Genomic DNA, 23,725 nt, shown 5'->3' with positions numbered 1-23,725 from the left:
CCACTTCAACTTCTTCCTGGACATTATCATTAGTTACAATTTCCCATTCATTTTAACCAATTTGTGATAATGAAAATGAAAAGTTTAAAGTTGCTTAATTAGAAATCAGAAGTCATCAACAAAGGAAATGTTGCAGTCAAAATTTCACTGAAATAAAATGGAGCACTAATTTGCTGTGAGGAGAATAGTAAATTAGAACATGTTTTGGAGTCAGTTGCCAAATTGAAGTTAAAAATATTTCACCGGGACTGATTTTATTGTGTTATAATGTTGAATGTTGCAGTTATCACACGTTGAGCATTTGCGTCAAAATTTTGTAATCATGGAAACCTGGAACTTTTCTTATTCCAGTTATGTGCTTTAAATATTGACGTTAGGCTAGACTTTATTAGTTATGTGAAAATGACTGTCCTAATGTTGTTTTATGAACAGTGAAATGAAGAGAGGGATAACTTATCTGTTAATGGCATAATAAGTGCAGAGCATTTCAAAATAAATTAATAGGTGCATTGCTAACTAGAGTGCCGTTCTCAGTGCTAAACTATGAAGCACTTCACTTAGATTCTATAAAGTATTGCATCAATCTTCATTCCCAAATATGCACTCACTTGACTCATTTGCTTGCCAAAATGATAATCAAACTGAAGTCTAAATGTTTAAGAATGGATTTTTTTCACAATTCATTTTGCAGATGGATTTATTTCTAATAGATCATGGAGTTCTATTCACTTTATGACATGTTCAGACAAAGCAACTTTTAATTCGGCAAATATCAGTTTGATTTGTATTTGTATTTTCAATTGTGTCAATGTGGAGATTGCATTTTGGTTAACTCTGCAGATAAAATGGCCGATTTATCATCTAGAGTGGGTTCAATTCCTGCACTGGCTGAGGTTACCATGAATAAGTGTCCATCTCAGCCTCTTTCCTCACCTGAGGCAGAGTGAGAAAGAAAAGTAAACTTTAAAGATTTCTTGGACATGGAAATACAAAACAGCAAAAAAGTACTCTTTGGTTCATAAATTTGTGACAATGTTCAGCTAAGTTGAACCTTAAGGTATGGATATATGTTTGGCTTTACCCAGCTTATTGAGTCATTGCATTTGGTTCTTCACCATGAAGCAATTGTTTACTTGCATTTTCCTCATGATGTTTACAACATCAAGATTCCCCAGAGCACTTTCTGCCCAGTCGACTATTGAGGCATTATTGATGTCTCAAGTTAATCCAATGATATGGTTCGTTCATATCTTGAGCAAAAGTAAAATAGGAAGGAATACAAAATCATAGCCTTCAATGGAAAGTAAAAATATTAATAGATCCATGAAAGATGCATACAATTGGTTATATAAAAGACAACACCTGGGGCATGGGAGAATTCAGCAAAAATGGACAACGGGGTTGATTAAAAATGGAAATTGGAATGCGAGTGTCAGCTTGTGGGGACCATAAAAACTGACTATAAGTTTCTCTATGTATATGAAGAAAAAGAAATGTGAAGACAAATGTAGATCAGAATGAGGCAAATTTACAATGGGCAACAAAGAAATGGCTGAATTACTCAATGCATTTTTGTTTCTGTGTTCATAAAAATGGACGTAAATAACATGCCAGAAATGTTATGGAACACAGGGTTTAGTGAGAGGGAGGAACTGAAGGAAATCACTTAATAGGGAAATGATGTTGGGGAAATAGATGGGATGAATGGCCAATAAATCTATAGGCCCTGTTAATCTACAACACAGAGTAATGAAGGAAGAGGCACTGGAAATATTGGATCATAAATGATCATCTTCCAAGATTCAATATAGTCAGGAACATTTCCTATAGATTGAAGGTTAGCTAATTTACCTATCCACTTAAGAAGAAGACAGTGAGAAAATGGGAATTGTGGACTCTTCAGACTGACTTTGGTTGAGGGGCACAATCAGATTGAGTTAACATGGATGTATGAAAGGGAAATCATGCTTTACAAATCTGCTGATAGTGGTGAGCTGATATTAGTACAAGAGGAGTGAGAATGGTGAATGGCTTGAAGGGCACTTTGTAGGTGATGGTGCTCCCTTATGTCTGCTGTCCTTGTCCTTCCAGGTGACAGAGGGTAAGGGTTTGCAATGTGCTGTGGAAGGAGCCTTGGTAAATTACTGCAGTACATTGTGTTGATGGTCCACACTGATGTGACTCTTCATTGGTGGTGAAGAGGGCAGATGTTGAAGATGGTAGATGGTATGCTAACCAAAATGACTTCATGGTGTTGGACGATATTGATTCTCTTTCTTAAAATTCATTATTCAGTCTGGATGTCACCACCTGAACCAAACTTTGTCATAACACCTCAGTAAGCCTGAAATGGATGGTGCTGAGCTGCTTTCTTAAAATGCTGTCAGCCATGTGATGTAGCTAAACCCAATAGCTTGGCAGTAGCACAGTGATTCACACTAGTGACTCACAGTGCCAGGATCCTGGGTATGATTCCAGCCTGAGGTGACTGTTGGTGTGGATTTTGCATATTCTCCCTGTGACTGCATGATTTCGTCTGGGTGCTCTGCTTCCCCTCCTTGTCCAAAGATGTTTGTTAGATGAATTGACTATGCTATATTGCCCTGCAGTGTTCATGGATATGGAGGCTACATGGATTGAACAAGGTAGAAGTGGGGTTACGGGAATAGGGTGAAGGTGTGGTGAGTATGGGTGGGATGCTAGTCCGAAGGTAGGTTATTAATGAAGCAGCTGAAATGATTGGACCAAGGATACTACCCTGAGGAATTCCTGCTAAGATAACTGATCTCAGACAAACAAAACAAGCTTCCTATGACTCTGTATCATGGCTCTAACCAATGTATAAAATTTCCTCCTGAGTCCGACTAAATATTGTCTTGTGATGGCTCCTTGATGCCATGTTCAATTAAATATGACCTTGATGTTAGAACCAAGGCCACAATGAGGTTAGGATCTAAATCTGGCAGGACACAAACTGGGTGTCAGTGAGCAGATTATTGCTAAGAAAGTGCTCTTTGACAGCATTGTTGATGATGCTCTCCATAATTTTCCTGATGGTCAAGAAAAGACTGATGTGGTGGTAATTGTCTGGGTTGGATTGCTGTTCCTTTATTTTTGCACAAGATAATTTTGGGGCAATTTTCCATTTGTCATTGTTGTACACGCACTGGAATATGGGTGTGGCAAGTTCACGAGCAATCATTTTCAAAACTATTGCTAGCATTTTCTAAGGTCCTTAAACATTTGTTTGTCTGGTGTGTCTAGCCATTTTTTAAAATATCACCTGAAGTGAGTCAAATTGGCTGAAGACTGGCACCTGAGGAGTTTGACAGGAAACCAAGCTGGATCATTTAGTCAGTGCTTCTGGTTACAAATTGTTGCAAATGCTTCAGCTTAATCTTTTGCACTCGTGTTCTGGGGTCTCCCATTGTTGAACATGGGAATATTTGTAGAGTCTTATCCTCTAGTGACTTTTTCAACTGTCGAGCACTAGTCACCACTAGTTGTGGCAGTACTTAAATCAGCTTAAATCAGAGCTGACAGCTAGGCCTGTTTTTCCTTTGCTACTTTTGCTTTTTGAAATCAGTCATCTGTTTTTTTTTTGCTTCAGCAGGTCAATAGTTTGTGGTGTTGTTCTTGACATGTCATCCTGTGCTCTTCATTAAACCAGAGTTGACCAATTGCTTTTATGGCTATAGCAGAACTGGAGATGCACTGAGCAATGAGATTGCAGATTATCTTCAAGTAAAGTTCTGTTGTTCCTAAAGACCTGGAGTGTCTCAAGGCTATCTTGCCTTCAGTTACTCGTCCCGTTGACCACAGTAGCTGTGCCAGATGACGCAATGGTATGTGTCCTCCATGTAAAGTTGAGACACTGTTTCCTGTCTGCAGTTCCAACAAATTTGTCTTGAATGTTGCTGGATTTGTACCTTGCAAGCAACTGGAGATTATTCTGTTACACTCCTCACACAATATTAGGTTGAAACCTGATTCGCCGCAATTGGGAAGAAACCATATTTTTACTCACAGAGAATGAGAAATGTTCCTGTTCAACGATTTTCATTTAAGAGATTTGAAGATATTGAATATTATAGCCACAATTCAAAACCTTCCATTGTCATTTTAAGAGCATTGCTCATGGAGCCTGTGTTTGCAATTGCAGCAGGTTGTGGTTTTAAGAAGATTTAGCCACATTGCTGACTTCAATATGACCATGAACGTTTACACTTGATTGCCAAGAAAATACATATTGATGCAGAGATTTCTTGAAGCATTGCATTCTTCAGTGTTCAGTGAATATAAGTTAAAATGTTTTATAAAGATTGAATAACTGCTAGTTTCCTGGTTAAACAACAAAGGAAGGTGAAAAGCAGATATTAGTAATTGATATAACCCTTGACATTTGTCCGTGTATAATCTGGCATTCTTCATTCTATAAGCAACAGAAAGACACAATATTCTACCAGGCCCCTTTTTGCCCCTGTTTCTGAAGAGATTGAGATTCACAAATTGATACAGACATGGGTAATTATCTTTAAGATGCATGCTCATTATACCTTTATATTTAAATATAATGTTAATTTTAAGATTCCAATGTTTTCCATGTATAGATTTGCATTCCAACAGTTCACTGAACAAGCTGGAATATTATATAGGAAGCGATAATATACATATGCAAGGTAGGCCAGTTTAAGCCCTCTTGTACCATTCCAACACTAATCCGCAATGGAAAGCAAGATAAAATACAAGAATCCCCTTATAGTCAAACTACCAGATTAACAAGAGATTTTTGTATTATTTTGGAGTCATCCATTATTATGAACATTATGTAACATATGAATGTTAACTCAAGCTGTACCTAACAAGTGAAGCATACTGCCAGTGTTCTTCAAGAGATATTGACTCGTTATTTGTACCCTTGAAAGTTATAAGAATAAGTTTAGTCAGATATCTGTATGTATTGTGATGAACATCAAAAATTCACTGTCAGATCAGTATTTGGTAATTTTTGGACTATGGAGTTGAAACTGCATTTTTCTTTGGAAAAAAGAATATATTTAACAAAATACATAGAACCACCACATTATTAATATAAATATAAATGTTCCAAGTGTCCTTCTGTTCAGTGTTCAGAAGAGACAAAAGAAATATGAAGAGTAACTCCATGAACAAATTTTGTGCCATTATATGACACATACTAAAGCTGTTTGAAGTGCCGCTAATGAAAAAAGACACAAAATGATAATGTCCTATGCAATCAGGAATAGAAGTTAAGTTTTTTTTCAAATCAACAGAAAAGTCCATTTGCCACGTGTTTTCTTTTAAGCTATTCCCATTTTCAATTTTTAAAAAATTATTCTGAAGTGTTAAGTAGGTTTCAGAAAAATCAACAGCACATAGCAATTAGTCATAGAGTCATAGAGATGTACAACATGGAAGCCAACCTTTGGTCCAACTTGTCTATGCCGAACCAATATCCTAACCTTATGTAATCCAATTTGTCAGCACTTGGCCCATATCCATCGAAATCCTTTCTATTCATATATCCATCCAGATGCCTTTTAAATGCTGCAATTGTACCAGCCTCCACCACTTCCTCTGTCAGCTCATTCCATACACTTACCACCCTTTGTGAGGAAATGTTGCCCCTTCGGACCCTTTTAAATCTTTCCCCTCTCACCCTAAACCTATGTCCTCTAATTTTGGACTCCCCCACCCCAGGGAAAAGGCCTTGTCTATTTATCCTATCCATGCACCTCATGATTTTATAAACCTCTATAAGGTTAACCCTCAGCCTCTGACACTCTAGGGAAAACAGCCCCAGCCTATTCAGCCACTCCCAAATTTCAAATCCTCCAGCCCTGGCAACATTCTTGTAAATCTTTTCTGAACTCTTCTAACTTTCCCAACATCCTTCTGATGGAAAGGAGACCAGAATTGCATGCAATATTCCAAAAGTGTCCTAACCAATGTCCTGTACAAACTCTGAACCTGCACTCCAAGTTCTCTTTGTTTCAGCAACACTCCGCAGGACCTTCCCGTTAAGTGTATAAGTCCTGCTCTTATTTGCTTTTCCAAAATGCAGCATCTCTCAGTGAACTAAATTAAACTCCATTAGTGCTCTCATTTAAAGTAGCTATAACAGTGAGTCAAGTAGATGATACCTGAATGAATACAGAGTCATATTAATTGATAATAAACCAAACGGCAATGCACTGGATTCATACATTGTCAGCAAACTACACTGACTATTTTGTGGCTTAACTTGAATATAATTATTTCATTACACCAGCTCATTTTTTCTTTTCTAGATTCATTTACTTCATTTGACACTGAATTTGGAAGACAAAACAATGACATTCAATATTTTGAGAAGGAGCTGTGATGACTTTCACCACTTACATTACTGAGAAAAACTAGTGACAAAATATTTAAAAGTTATGAAGATGTGGGTGTACTGTACCTTTAAGAGAGTTAAAAGCTAGCAAAACTACCTGACAGCACCAAGTGTTCTGAATAAGACACAATGTAACATGTGGTCCAGCAGCTAGGGTAGCTGGTTGCCTGGAGACAAAAACAAACTTGAATTAGGCCAATCAGATTAAATTACACCCTGAAAAATACCAAACACCAATCAAGATTTAATTTAGTATATTGAAAATCTTAAAAGCCAATGACACAATCTGATGCTTTGGGGTTAAAGACTGGGAAAATTTAAGACTTGGAAGGAGAACTGCCAAACCAATGACATCTTCAGACTACCCAGAGAACAGCTGTCTTAAAGGTACCTTTATCAATCAGTGACTTGTGAAGCAGAAATCCCGAAGAAGAAGAAAAGAAGATTCAACATCTGGCTGGTTTCTTGAAAAGTTGAACTTTGGTAACTCTTATTTGGGGGTTTTATCAGAATAGTATTACAGAAAGGAAAGTGAAAGATAGATTAGAGGAAGGAATTGTAAATAGTTGCTAGTTAATTATTCTCTAAAATACTTTAAGAAATAAAGTTGTTAATTTTTACTTTAAATAGTTCTTGGCCTTTTGAATTTTCGCGGATTACTGCATGGGATAATTTTTTTCTGTGTCACTATTTTAAATTAACAGGAGGGTTTACCCCATGTCATAACAATTCGTTATTGAACTAAATGTATAATATTACTGTGATGATGCATTGCAGACTGTTGTAAGATAGCTAAATGAATGAAGTAGTGAATGAAATGAATCGTTCATACTGTGTATTCTAAGTCTTATTCAGTTCTATGCTGTTCAGCAGTCGATCAATCTTCTCTAGCAAATATGTGGATTGCTGGGTTTAAAACAGTTAACAATCTTGAATTCTATCTGTTTAAGGACTGATTCTCATTTTTATTCATTTTTTGGAAGAAATGTGTATCTAAAAAATAGAAGAGCTTTACTCATTAATGACATTTTTGGACAAAATAAGTTTTAAAAAGAAAATATCAGTCTCTACATCGACAACGACATTTAAATTGCAGATCATGAAGATGTAATATAGTGATCCTTACAGAATGACACTGAATCAATAACAAGCATGTCACAAAAATAATAGCTGTAGACTTGCAGTTCCATCAAAGAAGCATGAGGTAACAAATTAAAGGTGCAGCATCGAGTGTCTGTTTAGTAAATGATTACTGATGTAAAAACCAACAAAGTTATGATGCATGAAGCTACATTTTATCATTGCTTTAGTTGTATCAATGAAAATTGTTTGCATGGAGCCAGGCGGTGATAAGAGAAAGATATAAATCTGCTTATTGTAGTTCGCATTTACATTCATCTATGAATATAGCAATACAAATATATACTTTTTATCAATCACTTTAGCAATCTAGCAATATTAATTCAGTTGTAAGCATTCTTTTTAAGTGTGTGTTTCAATGATGCTGCATGCATTGCATGTAAATTAAATAAATGATATTTGATCAAAATTTGGAATCAATATTAATTTGTCTACATTTTTGAATCTCCCAGTGAGATGTGGTTTTTTTTTAAGATTACTTACAGTGTGGAAACAGGTCCTTCAGCCCAATAAGTCCACACCAACCCTCCGAAGACCAACCCACCCAGACCCATTCTCCTACATTTACCCCTTCCCCTAACACTATGGGCAATTTAGCATGGCTAATTCACCTAACCTGCACGTTTTTGGACTGTGGGAGGAAACCAGAGCACCCGGTGCAAACTTCACACAGACAATTGCTTGAGGTGGGAATTGAACCCAGGTCTCTGGTGCTGTGAGGCTGCAGTGCTAACCACTGTGCTACCATGCCACCCATATAACAGATGGAAAATGATGCTGGAGAGATCGCATTGGAGAGCAAGGAAATGGCTGAGGAAGTGAGCCATCACTTCATGGCAGTCTTTTCAGTGGAAAACACAAGTAACATCCAAAAACTTCAGGAGAGTGAGGGAGCAGAGCTGAGTATGGTGGCCATCACCAAGGAGAAGGTGCTAGAAAATATCTGAATGGCCTGAGGTGGATATATCACCTCGACCAGATGCACCACACCCCAAGATTTTAAGGGAGATAACTGAAGAGATAGTGGAGGTGTTAGTGGTAAGTTTTCAGGAATCACGAGCACTAGGGAGGGTCCCAGAGGACCGGAAATTGCTAATATCACACTTCTGTTTAAAAAGGGGCTAATGCAAAAGATGGAAAATTACAGACCAATTAGCATAACCTCAGTTGTGGATAACTTCCTGGCATCCATTGTTAAGGATGTGATATCTGAATACTTGGAAGTATATGGTAAAACAGGGCTACGTCAGGTTGGGTTCATCAAGGGGAGGTCATGCCTGACAAACCTGCTAAAATTCTTTGAGGAAGTATTGAGAAGGTTAGATGAGGAGAGCCAATGGATGATACCAACCTGAATTTCAAGAAGGCTTGCCACAGAGGAGGCTACTGAGTAAAATAAGAGCCCATGGTGTTTGAGGCAAGGTACTCGCATTGATAGAAGCTTGTCTGCCTGACAGAAAGCAGAGAGTGGGGATAAAATGATCTTTCTCAGGATGGCAGCCAGTGACAAGTGGTGTTCCAAAAGGGTCAGTGTTGGAATCCCAACTTTTCACTTTATACATTAATGATTTAGATGAAGGAACTGAGGGCATTCTGGCTAAGTTTGCAAATGATACAAAGATAGTTAGAAGGTAGGTAGTACTGAAGAGGTGAATCGGGGGTAGGGAGTGGTGCCTGCAGAAAAATTTGGACAGGTTAGAAGAGTGGAAAAAACAAGTGGTAGATGGATTACAATTTAGGAAAGTGTGATGTCATACACTTTTGTAGGAAGAATAGAGGAATGGACTATATTCTGAATGGGGAGAAAATTCAGAAGTCTGAAGTGCAAAGAGACTTGGGAGTTCTTGTCCAGGATTCTCTCAAGGTAAACTTGCAGGGTGAGTCAGTAGTTAGAGTGGCTTATGCAATGATGGCATTTATTTTTAGAGCATTTGAATATAAAAGCAGGAATGCACTTCTGAGCCTCTGTCAGGAAGTCATTGGAAGTCATGTGCAGTTTTGGGCCCTGTAGCTCAGCAAGGATGCACTGGCCCTGGAGAGTGTTCAGAGGAGGTTCACAAAAATAGTTGCAGGACTGAAACGCTGAACATGTGAAGAACATTTGAGGACTCTGGGTCTCTACTCGGTGGAGTTTAGAAGGATGAAGGAGAATCTATTTGAAAGGTACAGAATACTGAATGGCCTGGACAGAGTGGATGTTGGGAAGACGTTTCCTTGGGTAGAAGGGAGTAGGACATGAGGGCACAGCCTTAAAGTAAAGGCACAGCCTTAAACCTTTTAGAGTGGAGATGACAAGAAACTTCTTCAGCCAGAGACTGTTAAATCAATGGAATTCACTCCACAGCAGGCTGTCGAGGCCAGGCCATTGATTGTATTTAAGACTGAGATAGATAAGGTCTTGATTGTTAAGAGGATAAGGGATTACGAAGGAAAAAGCGGGTCAATGGGGATGAGAAACTTTTCAGCCATGATTAAATGACAGAGCAGACTCAATGGGCTGAATGGCCTATATTTCTTCTCCTATGCCTTACGGTCTTGTACCTTTGTTACAATTGGAACTTCAACTTGGGACTTTTGGCTTACAGGTAGATTTGAAGGAAATTATAATGAAAACTTGTTTGATAATTGGTAGTAATTGAGAACCACAACTACCTGATGTTGAGCATTATCAAAAACAATGTGAGATTAATATTGAAGAATCTCCAAAACAGCGGAAGGAGAAACATTGTATTAGCCCATTCAGCTTTATATTGGGACAGGGCTTTGAATGGAAATTTGAAACATCAACTAATTCTCAAACATTACACTATGCCATATAAAGACAGGATCAGTTGAATAGTCCGATTTATATGATAGACAATATCATTATCTGATATACTGATAATATTGCTGTTTGCAACATTAATTTTAATGTCTTTGAGACATGAAAGGAATAAAAATGTAAAGCGATACCATGATTGTTTGATTACTGAAGCAGACGATCACTGGGGTGAAAGTGATCTTTAATGATCTGCTTTATACACACTGTCCAATTGTTTTAGTTAGTGCTTCAACAAGGAAAATAACCATTACATCCTGACAGAGATGACATGACTGTAGCATTCTCCAAAACACTTTCCAATTTATCAAGTAAACTTAATCTGTATTACTATCACTCTGATAGGAGCAGATCACAGATAATCTGCTTCTCATTGTGCTGGTGGATAGATATGTCCTGGCCAAATCATTGGTTAAGCTTCAACATGTCACGTTATAATTCTCTCACAATGCAAACAAATTCTAAAGCTCGCATGAGGAAATCTCTCTCTCTCTCTCTCTATCTCTTTGTTCTCATGTCTTGTAAAACAATCACGTCTCCTGTTTAAGAATTAAAATCACTCATACACAAAACACACACGCTGTTTATTCAAAATGCAACCTCTGAAATTAATTCTGTATAATATATATGTGAAATATTTCAAGACATTTGTTATTGAAATATCTTCCAAGGGAAAGAAGTCCTCCTACCCATAATCATATGGGTCCTTGTAAGTTGATGAATATCAACCAATTTAGGGATAGAGAACAACTGCTGGACTTGCCAGAGATTCACATCCTGTGAAAAGATGAACAAAAAATGTTTGATGGCGTCGAGAAAAATTTGTTGATTTTCTATTTATTCAAGCTCAGATTTTCTTTAATTATCATGATTTACTGATGTTTATTGCATATGTAGGCCTTGGTTATGACCATCAGCAGCAACAGTAACTGGAAATAATGAAGATATCCTTCAGTTTCGTCATCATTTCAGCTCGACACAGTGTCACTGGGAGAGTTTGATGATCAAGGAAATGACCAAGAAAGTATATAACCAAGTAACTGCATGACGCTGAGACTTAATGAAAAAGTGTGAGAATGATAAATAAGATGTCATAGAAACACTGCTGCTTTCCATGGCTTCAGGGGGAACTGATTCTGAGCAACTCAAGTGTGATGTCTCAAATAAGCTGCAGTTCATTGGTGAAGAAAGTATTTCCTTTTTACTTCTCAGAACTCAAATTATTTTAGAAATTGCAAGATTTTATCAGTAGTAATGTGTTTTTTGAATAGTAGTTAATTTTATTTGACTGATGGATGAACATTCCCTCTTAATGTTGACTGAGAATTTAAAAAAAAAACATGAGTGGAGAATTGATTCAAGAAAGGATAGAGGATCAGGTAAGTCTAGTGACAACACTGATCTTTTCTCCTTCCTTAAATTCATGCTCCACTAATGTTTCTTGATATTCTCAGTAGAAATAAAGAGGAAATATTCATCAGGACAATTAATTAATTGGGTAACTGCTGTTAAAATGGCAGAGTAGGTGAAGTGTGATGTTGCAGATTGTGGAACCTGGGGACACCAGTGTCATCCGAGGGATGCAAGTTTTTATTCAGCATTTATGTCAGAGAGTACTTTGGCTCAGTGTGATTCAGTTGAAGGTTGAGCTGCAGACACTGTGACACATTAGTGAGTGGGAAAATTACTTAGACACTTTGTTCCGGGGACAGTCACACCTCTTAAGATAGTGTTGTCTAACTTAGTCATTGGTCAATGACTGGAGAGTGTGACTATGAGTGAGGCGAGGAAGTGGATTGAGAATATAATCATGGAGGACTTGCAACCTTTATGATGATAGAACTAACTCAAGTGAATGGATAACCAGGTCAAAATTTAAAGAGAAATTTTAAAACTTGAAGCAAAGATTCTTAGAAAGTTAGACATAATGCCTCTTTGAAATGGATGCATCATTCATAGCTAAGTAAGGAATTTAAGGATAGGACCACATAAGTACTCAACAATTAGTTGGAATTCAGTTGTACATAAAGATAAAGTGAGCTAAGTCTTTATAACATATTTTGTTTAAGTGTGGTTAATTCAGAAAACTGGTGTCATTGCTTTGTCTGCAGCTGTATGATGTTAGGTAAGATGTATCAAGGTATCATACAATCCCAGGTTAACACAAGTTCCTTTGGGAAGAAAGCCTTGTATAGTTCTATTGACAGCAAATCAAATATGAAGATGTTTTGAAATTGAAGTTTAGTTTGAAGTCACATAATTCTGTATTTTAATTGCCTTAACTTATAACTTAGGGAGTTTGAGAAGGATTCATAATTTTAAAAATACATCACACATTTATACATAAGGTTGGAATTGTGTTGTAGCTCACTATAGTGATAATTTTTGATGCTTGCAATTTGAACCTGAGATCTGCAGGGAACAAACAAACAATAACTAATTTGTTTCAATCATGAACAGTTGCTGTGAAGTCAAACATTACCAAATATTTATTTTAACTGAAATATAATGATATGCCTTGTGAACTGTCCAAAATGCATACTTACATCAAAGAGACATCATCAGAAAGAGTTATTAACTGTGGATTATAGCTATCGTGGGAAGGGGCTATAAATTTCCTAAACTGATGGGGAAAAGCTGGAATCAGAAGGATATTATCAAAACTGACTGACACCTTTGTAAGTCAGTCAGGAAATAGGATATCACTATCAGATTTTGGAAGCCACTTGATAATTGGATATATAAGGCCTGGAAACTTTGAGAATTTGGTCACATTCTATTTATGTGTTGACAAACCAATCAATGCTTAAGGACACCACTGACCGTGAACAAGGTTAAACCAAGTAAACATTAAAATGCAGTGATACATAATAAGCAGTCAGGATACTAAAATTACCTGTACTCCTCTGAACTAAAATGGGAAAGGGCTGTTTACAGAAAAATAGAGGATTTGGGAGGGTTTTCTGAGCTTTCCAGCAGCAAGTTGCCAACATTCATTTTAAGTGCTGTTCGCACTTATTTGTTTAATCAGTGGGGAAAGTTAGTTGCAGACAAACTGACACCAGGAGATGTGTACAAAGTGAGATTCAGTGAGCAACAAGTTGCTGAGTAATCTTTGGAGTGTTAACTAATTGCCAATGACAAAGGCCTTTTGTCTGTCAGCAACTATGTGATTGACTCCCAGGTAGGTAACAATTTGTGGATGTGAACGAGAGTGAGAAGCCATCAGAACTCCAAACAGTAAGGTGGCATCTTCAGAAACCTGAAGAAAGCCAGTTTATTTTCCATACATATTTCAGACAATCTTATATCCCTACAGTGCACAAGAAACCTCTCAGCCCACTGAGTCTGCACAGACCCTCCATAAACAATCCCATCCAAACCAGCGCCCCCACACTATCCCTCTGACCTAAATGTCCCTGGACCCAGTGGGCAATTTAGCATAGCTTATCCACCTAAGAGAGTCACCCAAAGCTGGAATTGAACCACCTTTAAATACTTCTAAAGCTTTATCGTACTAACGTAGACTCAGGAATGATGAAGGGCTTACGCCCGAAACGTCGAATTTCCTGTTCCTTGGATGCTGCCTGACCTGCTGCGCTTTAACCAGCAACACATTTTCAGCTCTGACCTCCAGCATCTGCAGACCTCACTTTTTACTCGAAGATTTCTTTCACCTGAACCGAGCATGTCAATGTAACCAATCAGTTTAAAAAGTGGCAGGGGATGGATAAGAAATGCAAAGTTTCCTTGTGCCTAGATTGGAGTTTGAAATATGCAAATGACTCAGGACAAAGATTCAGAAAAAGTCAGCACTAAATATAGGTTAAATCATCATTGTTGCATATTTATTTTATATCCTATCATTATTTGTAGTGCAGTAGTATTTGCATTTGTGGAGGTGCAATTCACAAATTGACACAAATAGTTTCATTGTTAACGTGAATCAGGAATGGATTAAGGCACTCTTTTTCTCACACCTGCAATTATGGATAACTATGCATGTCTGTTAGGCTAGCAAAGGACATGCACACTATATCCAGAAAGGACATTATCACTTAGAAATGATATATGCCATCATATGCAAGTACTGCACTGAGCATGCGCATTGAAGTGCACACACTTTTGAAATAAGGTTCAGCAGCAGAAGAGGGAATAATGGGAGGAGAGAGTTTGGGAGCAGGGAGGAATAGGGGCAGGAAATAATCCATATCACCATACCCCAGGTTCTAATTCCCCTCTCCTGTATTCCAACAACATTCACTGTTCTTACAGTCTGCAATCCCAAAAGCATTTAATGTGCATGTATGATTTAAAGCAGCATGTAAAGCTCTTGCACCAGTGTCAGCAAGGATTTGCTGACATTTACAAATGTGGGCAACTACACATGGGTGCGAATCCAGAGACGCATATATGCATGACTCCAAACACTACATCACCATTTAGGATGTACGTGTGATGAGGCCAGCATTTATTGCCCTCCTATAATTGCCATGGACAAAGTAGGGGTGAGCTGTCTTTGTGAACCTGTAAGTGCTCAGGTAATAGATACATCCACAATGCTGTTCGGAAGGAATTCCAGGATCTTGACTCAGGGATACAGAAGGAATGATGACATAATTCCAAATCAGGATGGTGTGGGGCTTGGAGTGGGAATTGTGGCCTGTGATTTTCCCATGTACCTGGTGCCCTTGTCCTTCTAAGTGGCAAGGGCCAAGAGTTTGAAAGGTTCTGTCAAATAAGCCTATGTTACCTAGAACAGTGCACAGTGCAGATGGCAAACACTGCTGCCAGTGGTACTGCTGACGATGATGAATATTGATGGTGATGAATCGTTTGCCCATAAACTGGGCAACTTTGTCTGGGACATGTTCTAGATTCCTGGATGCTTGAAGTTGCATTCATTCAGGCAATTAAAGAGTATTTTATCGTATGCCTGTCGATGGTGAACACGGTTTGGGGAGGTGCAGAATTCTGAGCCTCGCTGCAGAAATCCTAGCCTCTGAACTGCTCTTGGAATCATAGAATCATAGAATCCCTACAGTGTGGAGGCATGAAATTCCAGCCATCGAGTGCACACTGCCTCTCTGAAGAACATTCCATGCAGACACACTCCTTCTACCCTATCCATGTAACCTTGCATTTCCCATGTCTTATTGACCTATCCTGCATATCCCTGTACTCTCGGAAATTTAGTATGGCCAATCCATCTAACCTGCACATCTTGGATTTTTGTTCTTGCAGCTGTCGTTCCAATTCAAGTTCTGTTTCTAGGAAATAATTTACATTAAACAATAACACCATGATTTGTAATTTGGAGCAAGGCAAATAAAATAAAATATATTTATTATAGTGAATTGCAAGTTAACGAACCTCCACTTCTTGCATTAAATCTTACTCTGTGGTATTGAGTCTGATTTCATTATTTGACAACTGCTCTGGAAGAGATGAAATATTCTTCCGTGATGCATATGGAATGGCTTGCAATGATTCCTGGGATGAGCAGCTGCTGCTGTCATCTATAGATAATTAAACTGTGGCAGCTCAATTTGGTTTCTGGAAAAGATACTACTTGACCAAAATATGGCACAGTTTTGGAGGCAAGGTTAAGTGGAGTTGGAGTAAATTATTCCTGCAATTTATCAATGATAAACGATTATGTACTACACCAACACACCCCCTTCCCCTCCCTACCCAAATATATATTAAGAAGATCATTTAAACCCTAACGTTTTCTTATTTTAAAGGTAAGTGTTAGATATTGCATTCCAGATTAAAATCAATTGATCAAACTACCAATGTTAAACAAAACACACTGTATTGTGACACAGTTAAAATGCAAACAAAATAAAAGAATTTTAAAGATCATCTTAACTTTATCAAAATACTTAACAAAATAATACATATATATTAACTACTCCCAGTTAAATGTTCCAATATCATAACATCCTATAAACATACACTTGGCAGAGGCAAAAATAGTAAAATGGATTGTCTCACATTTAAATCTAGCAGCAAGAAGAGAACTTCACCTTTTAGCTGTACCAGAGAGAGGAAAAAGAGCTTCCATGTCCAACTTAAAGATCGCAGCAGCAACCGAAAGCTAAAACCAAAAGTTTGGGTTCATACCCAATCATTTGCTTCTAATGTTCCAACATTAAAAAAACCCAAGGCCTCACAATCAGTTTGTTTTGAGCAGACTGTTCGGCACCTTTATCTTAAGCTTTTCTCATGAAACAATTACAAAATACACTTTTTCAAACCATAGTATCATCGTGCTGTGAACATAAAGAGGTCATCAATGGGATATGTTCTTGTACATGAATTTGAATTACATTTAAAATTGAATTTAAATTGAACTTTTATTTTCCCTTTCATCCTTCCCTTCAAATCTTTCCACGCTCTTATTCACTTTATCATCATGTCTTGTTATAATCCAACCAAATGACCCCAAGATAATTCTCCAGTTCCAACCTTCTGCACATTGTTGAGAACAGTCTATTGTGCTCATTGCATTAGCTGTCAATGCTCATAAATTTTATTCTGATTTCTCCACACTTGTAAATCTTTTTGATTTTTAAAATTGCTCCTCAAATTGTATTTATTTATCCAAGAGCTTGCCCCCTACATTGTGCTGTAATCAATGTACTTCAATTAGATTATTACAGTGTGGAAACAGGCCCTTTGGCCTAACAAGTCCATATCAACCCTCTGAAGGGCAACCCATCCAGACCCATTCCCTTACATTTACCCCTTTACCTAACACGATGGGCAATTTAGCATGGCCAATTCACCTAACCTGCACATTTTTGGACTGTGGGAGGTAGCCTCCCAATAGACTGTGGGAGGTAACCGGAGCACCCAGAGGAAACCCACACAGACACAGGGAGAATGTGCAAACTCCAGACAGGCAGTTGCCTGAGGCGGGAATTGAACCCAGGTCTCTGGCACTGTGAGGTAGCAGTGCTAACCACTGTGCTACTGTGCTAATCTGCATGTGAAAAGTGTTGGGATCTTTATAAAATGCTAATGGAGGTATGAGGGTGGGGGGGGGGGAGTGGGGGGAAGGGGGATGATGGTGGTGGTGGTGGAGAATGGTTATATCCAAGTGATATTGATGCTAGGCTATCAATCCAAAAACTAAGGCAAAATTCTGTGGACCCGGGTTTAAATGCCTCCATGATAAATGGCAGAATTCAATTGAAATTGCATTCAATATAAAATTGGAATTGAGTCCAATGATGAAACTGCTGTCACCAAGCCATGGAGTCATAGAGTTCTATGTCATGGAGATGGGCCCAATGGCCCAAAGTGATCCATGCCGCCCAAAATGTCCACCTGCGCTAACCACACTTCCCTGCAGTTGGCCCAGATCCTTCTAATCCTTTCCTATCCATGTATTTGTCCATATGCCTTTTAAATGTTATTAATTTACCCACCTCAACAACTTCTGCTGGCAGCTCATTCCACCCTCTGTTTAAAAACGTTGTTCCTCAGGATCCCTTTTATTCTTTCCCCTCTAATCTTAAACTAATGCCCTCTAGTCCATGATTCCACAATTCTGGGAAAAAGACTGAGTGCATTCACCCTATGCTTGCCTCTCATGATCTTATACTCTTCTATAAGATCCCCCTTAGTTTTCTGTGATCGAAAGAAAACGTTCTAGCTTGTCCACCCTCTCCCTATAACTCAGACCTTTTAATCCTGGCAACATCCTTGTGAATTTCTTTTGCGCTCTTTCCAGTTTAATGACATCCTTCCGACACCAAGGTGAACAAAACTGAACACAATACTCCAAAAGCAGCCTTACCAGCATTCTGTACAACTGCAACACAACTTCCCAACTTCTATATTCAATATGTTAACTGATGAAGACCAGTGTCCCAAAAATTGTCTTCACTACCTTGTCTGCCTGTCAGCACTAACTTCTTCAAGTTTCCATGTTATCATATCTTTCTCCACAGTGAACACAGAGGAGAAATATTTATTGAGGGTCTCAACCATCTCCTGCATTTCTACACATGCATGTCCATTGTGGTCCTTGAGGGTTAATCTTTTTCCTTTAAAATACCTAAGAACCTCTTTGGATTTACCTTAATCTTCTCAGCCAAGGCTATCTTGTGCCCCCTTTTTGCCCTGCTGGTTTCCTTATTTAGTGAACTCCAGTATCCTCTATATATGTCTAGGGATTCCCTTGATCCCAGCTGCATGTACCTGAACCATGACTCCTTGCTTTTTGGTCAAAGCCTCAATATGTGTTGATATCCAGGGTTCCCTATTTTTTCCAAAATTGCCCTTCACCCTTACTGGAACATATAGATCCTAAACTCTAGCTATATCACTATTAAAGACCTCCCATTTGCTGAAGGTTCCCTTGCCTGCAAACAAATTACTCCAATCAACCCATAAAAGTTCCTGATTAATTCCATCAAAATTTGCCTTGCCCCAAATTAGAACTTGAACCTATGGACCAGTTTTGTCCATTTCCATTACTATCTTAAAATTAATAGAACTATGATCGTTGGTCCCAAAATGCTCTCCCATTGTCACCCCAGTCACCTGTCTTCTGTGGCATCTGCATTATTCTCCATTGGGGTCTCAGAAGGCATGTCTGGAGTTTCGGGAGGTGTGTCTGGTTTTTCTGTATCACTAGTCCACACTGTTACTATCATCTTCAGTGCTTTCACTGATTTCACTTGCCTTTGAAGTTAATGTCTTGGCTGGCTCGGTTTGGTCTATTTGATTTTCATCTGAGGCTTTTACATTTCCAGATGAAACTTCAACTTTCTCTTGCTCATATTCAAACATGGCTTTTACTTGTATGCTTGTGTGCTCTTGTTTATCTGCATTGACTGGATCAACCCATTCACTATCTTCTTTGGCTTCTTCCTGCTTTGCTGTGTTCTCAGTTTCCTCAGGCATCTCTGAAGAACTTTCAGAATGTACAGACTCCTCTTCCTCGTTTTCTGTATCAAACTTCAGCCATTTTACCTCTGGTGCCTCAGCTTCCGTCGTGTCCTCTAAATGTTTATTGTTTGAACAGTTACTCTGAGTGTCTTCTCCATGGGAAGTAGGCGAATCACTGTGCGATTTGTCTTCTGTTTGCTGCACATTGATTTCTCTATCAGAGCTATCCAGCTAATGTTGTACCACTTTTTTAAGAAAGGTGGGAGAGAGAAGGTAGGAAATTATAGACCAGTTAGTCTGACCTCAGTGGTGGAAATATGATGGAGTCTATTATAAAGGATGAAATTACGACATATCTGGATAGTAGTAACAGGATAGGTCAGAGTCAGCATGGATTTATGAAGGGGAAATCATGCTTGACTAATCTTCTGGAATTTTTTGAGGATGTAACTCTGAAGATGGATGAGGGAGATCCAGTAGATGTAGTGTACCTGGACTTTCAGAAAGCTTTTGATAAAGTCCCACATAGGAGGTTAGTGAGCAAAATTATGGCACATGGTATTGGGGGCAAAGTACTAATTTGGATTGAAAGTTGGTTGGCTGACAGGAAACAAAGAGTAGTGATAAACGGCTCCATTTCGGAATGGCAGGCAGTGACCAGTGGGGTACTGCAGGGATCAGTGCTAGGACCGCAGCTTTTTATATATTAATGATATAGAAGATGGTATTAGTAATAACATTAGCAAATTTGCTGATGATACTAAGCTGGGTGGCAGGGTGAAATGTGATGAGGATGTTAGGAGATTACAGGGTGAACTGGACAGGTTAGGTGAGTGGTCAGATGCATGGCAGATGCAGTTTAATGTGGATAAATGTATGGTTATCCACTTTGGTGGCAAGAACAGGAAGGCAGAAAATGGAATCAATTTAGGTAAAGGGGCAGTACAAAGAGATCTGGGTGTTCTTGTACACCAGTCAATGAAAGTGAGCATGCAGGTACAGCAGGTAGTGAAGAAGGCTAATAGCATGCGAAATGTGAAATGTGTAGATCTAGTACAGTGCACCTTCATTTCAATTTCACATGCTACATGCCATAGAATATAAGTGGGCCCTGCAGCTATGCATCTGTATCACTCTCAGCACTCCTTTGGAAATGCTCATTGGTTTTTAATGATTTCTGAATCTCTCATTCAGCCTTCCATTTAACAAATACTTTGATCAATCAAACTTAAATTCAAAGTTTATCGCCCCATGTTCCTGCTCAATGAGCTTCACTTGATATTGTTGTATTAATTCAATTAATTTTTGACAATCCATTTGCAAATACTGTGCCAATCTACAATAATTGCTTTACCAATTAAATTGGCAGCACCATTAAACTTGTTTAAAGGTGTCCTTATTACTATTTTTGGCATTGCATTTATACATTTTCCCATCTGTGCTCTGCCCATTATCTGTCTATAATATCCAGTTCTAATTTAATTAACAATGCATGTCTTGTCATTCACTGGGTCGCATGATGTAAATAAAGTGTACAATTCCCGAATTAATCAAGAAAGTTGAATATTTTATTAAGTATGCAAAATTTCCAAATTTACTTGACTTTCAGACCCATTATGATAGAAAGCATGGACCCAGTTTCTGTACTGAACAAGAGTCCCTCGTATTCTAAATAACTAGGCTTTAGTAGCAAAGATTTGGATAGCTGAGTTGGCTGAACAATTGGTTTGCCATGCAGAGTGATGTCAACTGTGCATTCAGTTCCTTCAGGCTAAGGTTACTATGAAAATCCAACTTTGTAAACTTTGTTCCTTGCCTAAGGCACAGTAACCTGCAGGTTAAAAACACCACAGGTTGTTTCTTTTCAATGACAAAGCAGTCCTCTGAAGCTAGGTTGACTTTACTTTGGCTATACACAATCAGTTCTAAACTGTCAGCATAGGATAATACTAATTTAAACTCTAACATCCTTATAAACACCCTTTTGCAAACACACACATGCACACACAGAACAAGCAGATAGGGAAAAATAGGTTAGTAACAGAGGGGAAATACAGTTCAACAGCATTTGTTCCCGGGTATGTTGTTGAGATGATCTTGATTCTTCCACAGACCAGGATGTTGGTTCTTTCCCTGGTTTATACCACTAACTAGTGAGACATAAGGTGGCCAGCTTCCTTGTAAAAGATCTCTGCATTTCAGTTCAAAATCACAGCTTACAAAAATTGGCTTAGGAAACACAAACCAGCTTCCTTCATATTTACACTGAGTTTTGGCTGCAGAAAACAGAAACTCCCCCTGAACTCAGGAAAAACTGAATACTTCTCACACCTTCTTTCTGTAACTTGTTCCCAGCTTCAAACTGTTCAGTTACTGAAGAACCAATCACACTGTTGGTGGCAGGCAAAATGATCTCAGTGATATGACAAAAATAATCAGTTGTCCATAGATTAATCAACTTTGTGTTGCCACCAAAAACTGCATTTGTATGCCCCTGTCACCAACTCCAAATCAAATGCTACACCATCTTCAAATATAACTTGTTCAAAAAGTTGTTTATGATGCTTGCCAAGGCTTTCAGATTACTTGCTTTACAAAAGTTCAGTTACCCTTTCAAACACTGTTTTGCTAATCACTATTTTTCTCATTTCAGGCAGAACTGGGTACTGCAGATGCTGGAGATTAGAGTCAAGATTAGAGTGGTGCTGGAAAAGCACAGCAGGTCAGGCAGCATTAGAGAATCAGGAAAATCGACATTTTGGGCAAAAGCCTGATGAAAGGCTTTTGCTCGAAGCATCGATTTTCCTGATCCTTAGATGTTGCATCACCTGCTGTGCTTTTCCAACACCACTCTAATCTTGACTCTTTCTCATTTCAATCCACAGTTAAAATTAAAACACAAAACATAGACTTTACAAATGTTAGTTTGAGATGGAAATTGTATGCTTGTGTCTCTCAAAAGAATTAAAATAAATGGTTACTTTAAAGTAATAATAATTATAAAGGCAATAATATAGCTTCTATTAGGAAATATGGCCTTCTCCCAAATTTCCTGATAGGTATTTCAATTTGATCATGTGGCTGTTTCAGTATGGAAATTAAATGCATGGGACAGATTTTCCTGTGTTAATTTTAGGTGATTCTGCCTGCAGACCATCAGGTATATATAGTGGCTTGCAATCAACAGAATACCTATGCTTTCATCATTCCTTTGTTTTTATTGCTTTCTTTGTGGTTGCATCATTTGTTCTGACCACAAAAGTTTCCAAAACGTTTGGATATTAAAATTTCAGTCCAATAAATATTTCCTGCTAATTGCATCATTCTTCAATTCTTAAAACACATCTACAATTTTGGCAAGTATACGACAGGAGGGAAGTGATTACAATAGAGAGGCTACAGAGGTGATGTCCCAGGCTCTATTTGTGTTTTGAGTACTAATTAGATTAGATTACTCACAGTGTGGAAACAGGCCCTTCGGCCCAACAAGTCCACACTGACCCGCCGAAGCGCAACCCACCCATACCCCTACATATACCCCTTACCTAACACTACGGGCAATTTAGCATGGCCAATTCACCTGTAGAGGTTGGAGTTTTTTTTTAAACAAAGGAGACTTAAAAGAAAGCAAATTGAAACACATAAAATAATGTATGATCCAGATAAAAGGGGTAGGAAAAAGAAAGGAGGAATCTATCTCATTTAGCTGAGAAGGCAATAACATGGGAGAGACAATAGAAATAGTTGGCATAAATATTAGAGGGAAGTGTGAAACAAATTGCTTTCATGCAGACAATAATTTGGCCCCAAATGTATAATGGAAGTAGTCAAATAGTATTTGGATATGTGTTTGATACCCGGTACCCTGCACAATATATATCATGAGCTGGAAGTTGGAATGAAGTTTTTAACAGTTTCTCGATTCATAAGGGCATGGCAGACCAAACTGCCTCCTTATGGTCATAAAATCTCTTTAATGTCTAAGATGATATTTTAATAATACATTGTGAATTTTCAAAAAATGTTAAAATAAGCAGAAAAAATTATCTGTGATTTCTTTTGCAGGATATTCACGTCAGTCAATCAAACTCTTACCTTTGAAAATCAATAAAACAATGCTGGTTGTTCATTCAAAAACAACACAAAATACTGCAGATGATGGAAATCTGGAATAAAATCAGAACGTTTTTGAAAAATTTGACAGGTACAACAGCATTTGAAGAGAGAAAGCAGAGTTGTATTTTGAGTCCAGTACGAATCCTGAAGAACAATCATATGGGATTAGAAACATTAACTCTGTCCCTCTGTTCACAGCTGCTGCTATATGTGCTGACTTTCTCCAGGAATCTGTGTTTATTACTGGATGATTATTTGTCCAATGTGGACACCGTGGGAGAGCTCAGCATTTATTGCCATTTTCTAATTGTCCTGGAGGTGGTGGAGGTTAACTGATTTCTTGAACT

The sequence above is a fragment of the Hemiscyllium ocellatum genome, chromosome 13 (assembly GCF_020745735.1).
Source record: "Hemiscyllium ocellatum isolate sHemOce1 chromosome 13, sHemOce1.pat.X.cur, whole genome shotgun sequence".
Taxonomy (NCBI): Eukaryota; Metazoa; Chordata; class Chondrichthyes; order Orectolobiformes; family Hemiscylliidae; genus Hemiscyllium; species Hemiscyllium ocellatum.
This window is presented reverse-complemented; position numbering follows the sequence as displayed.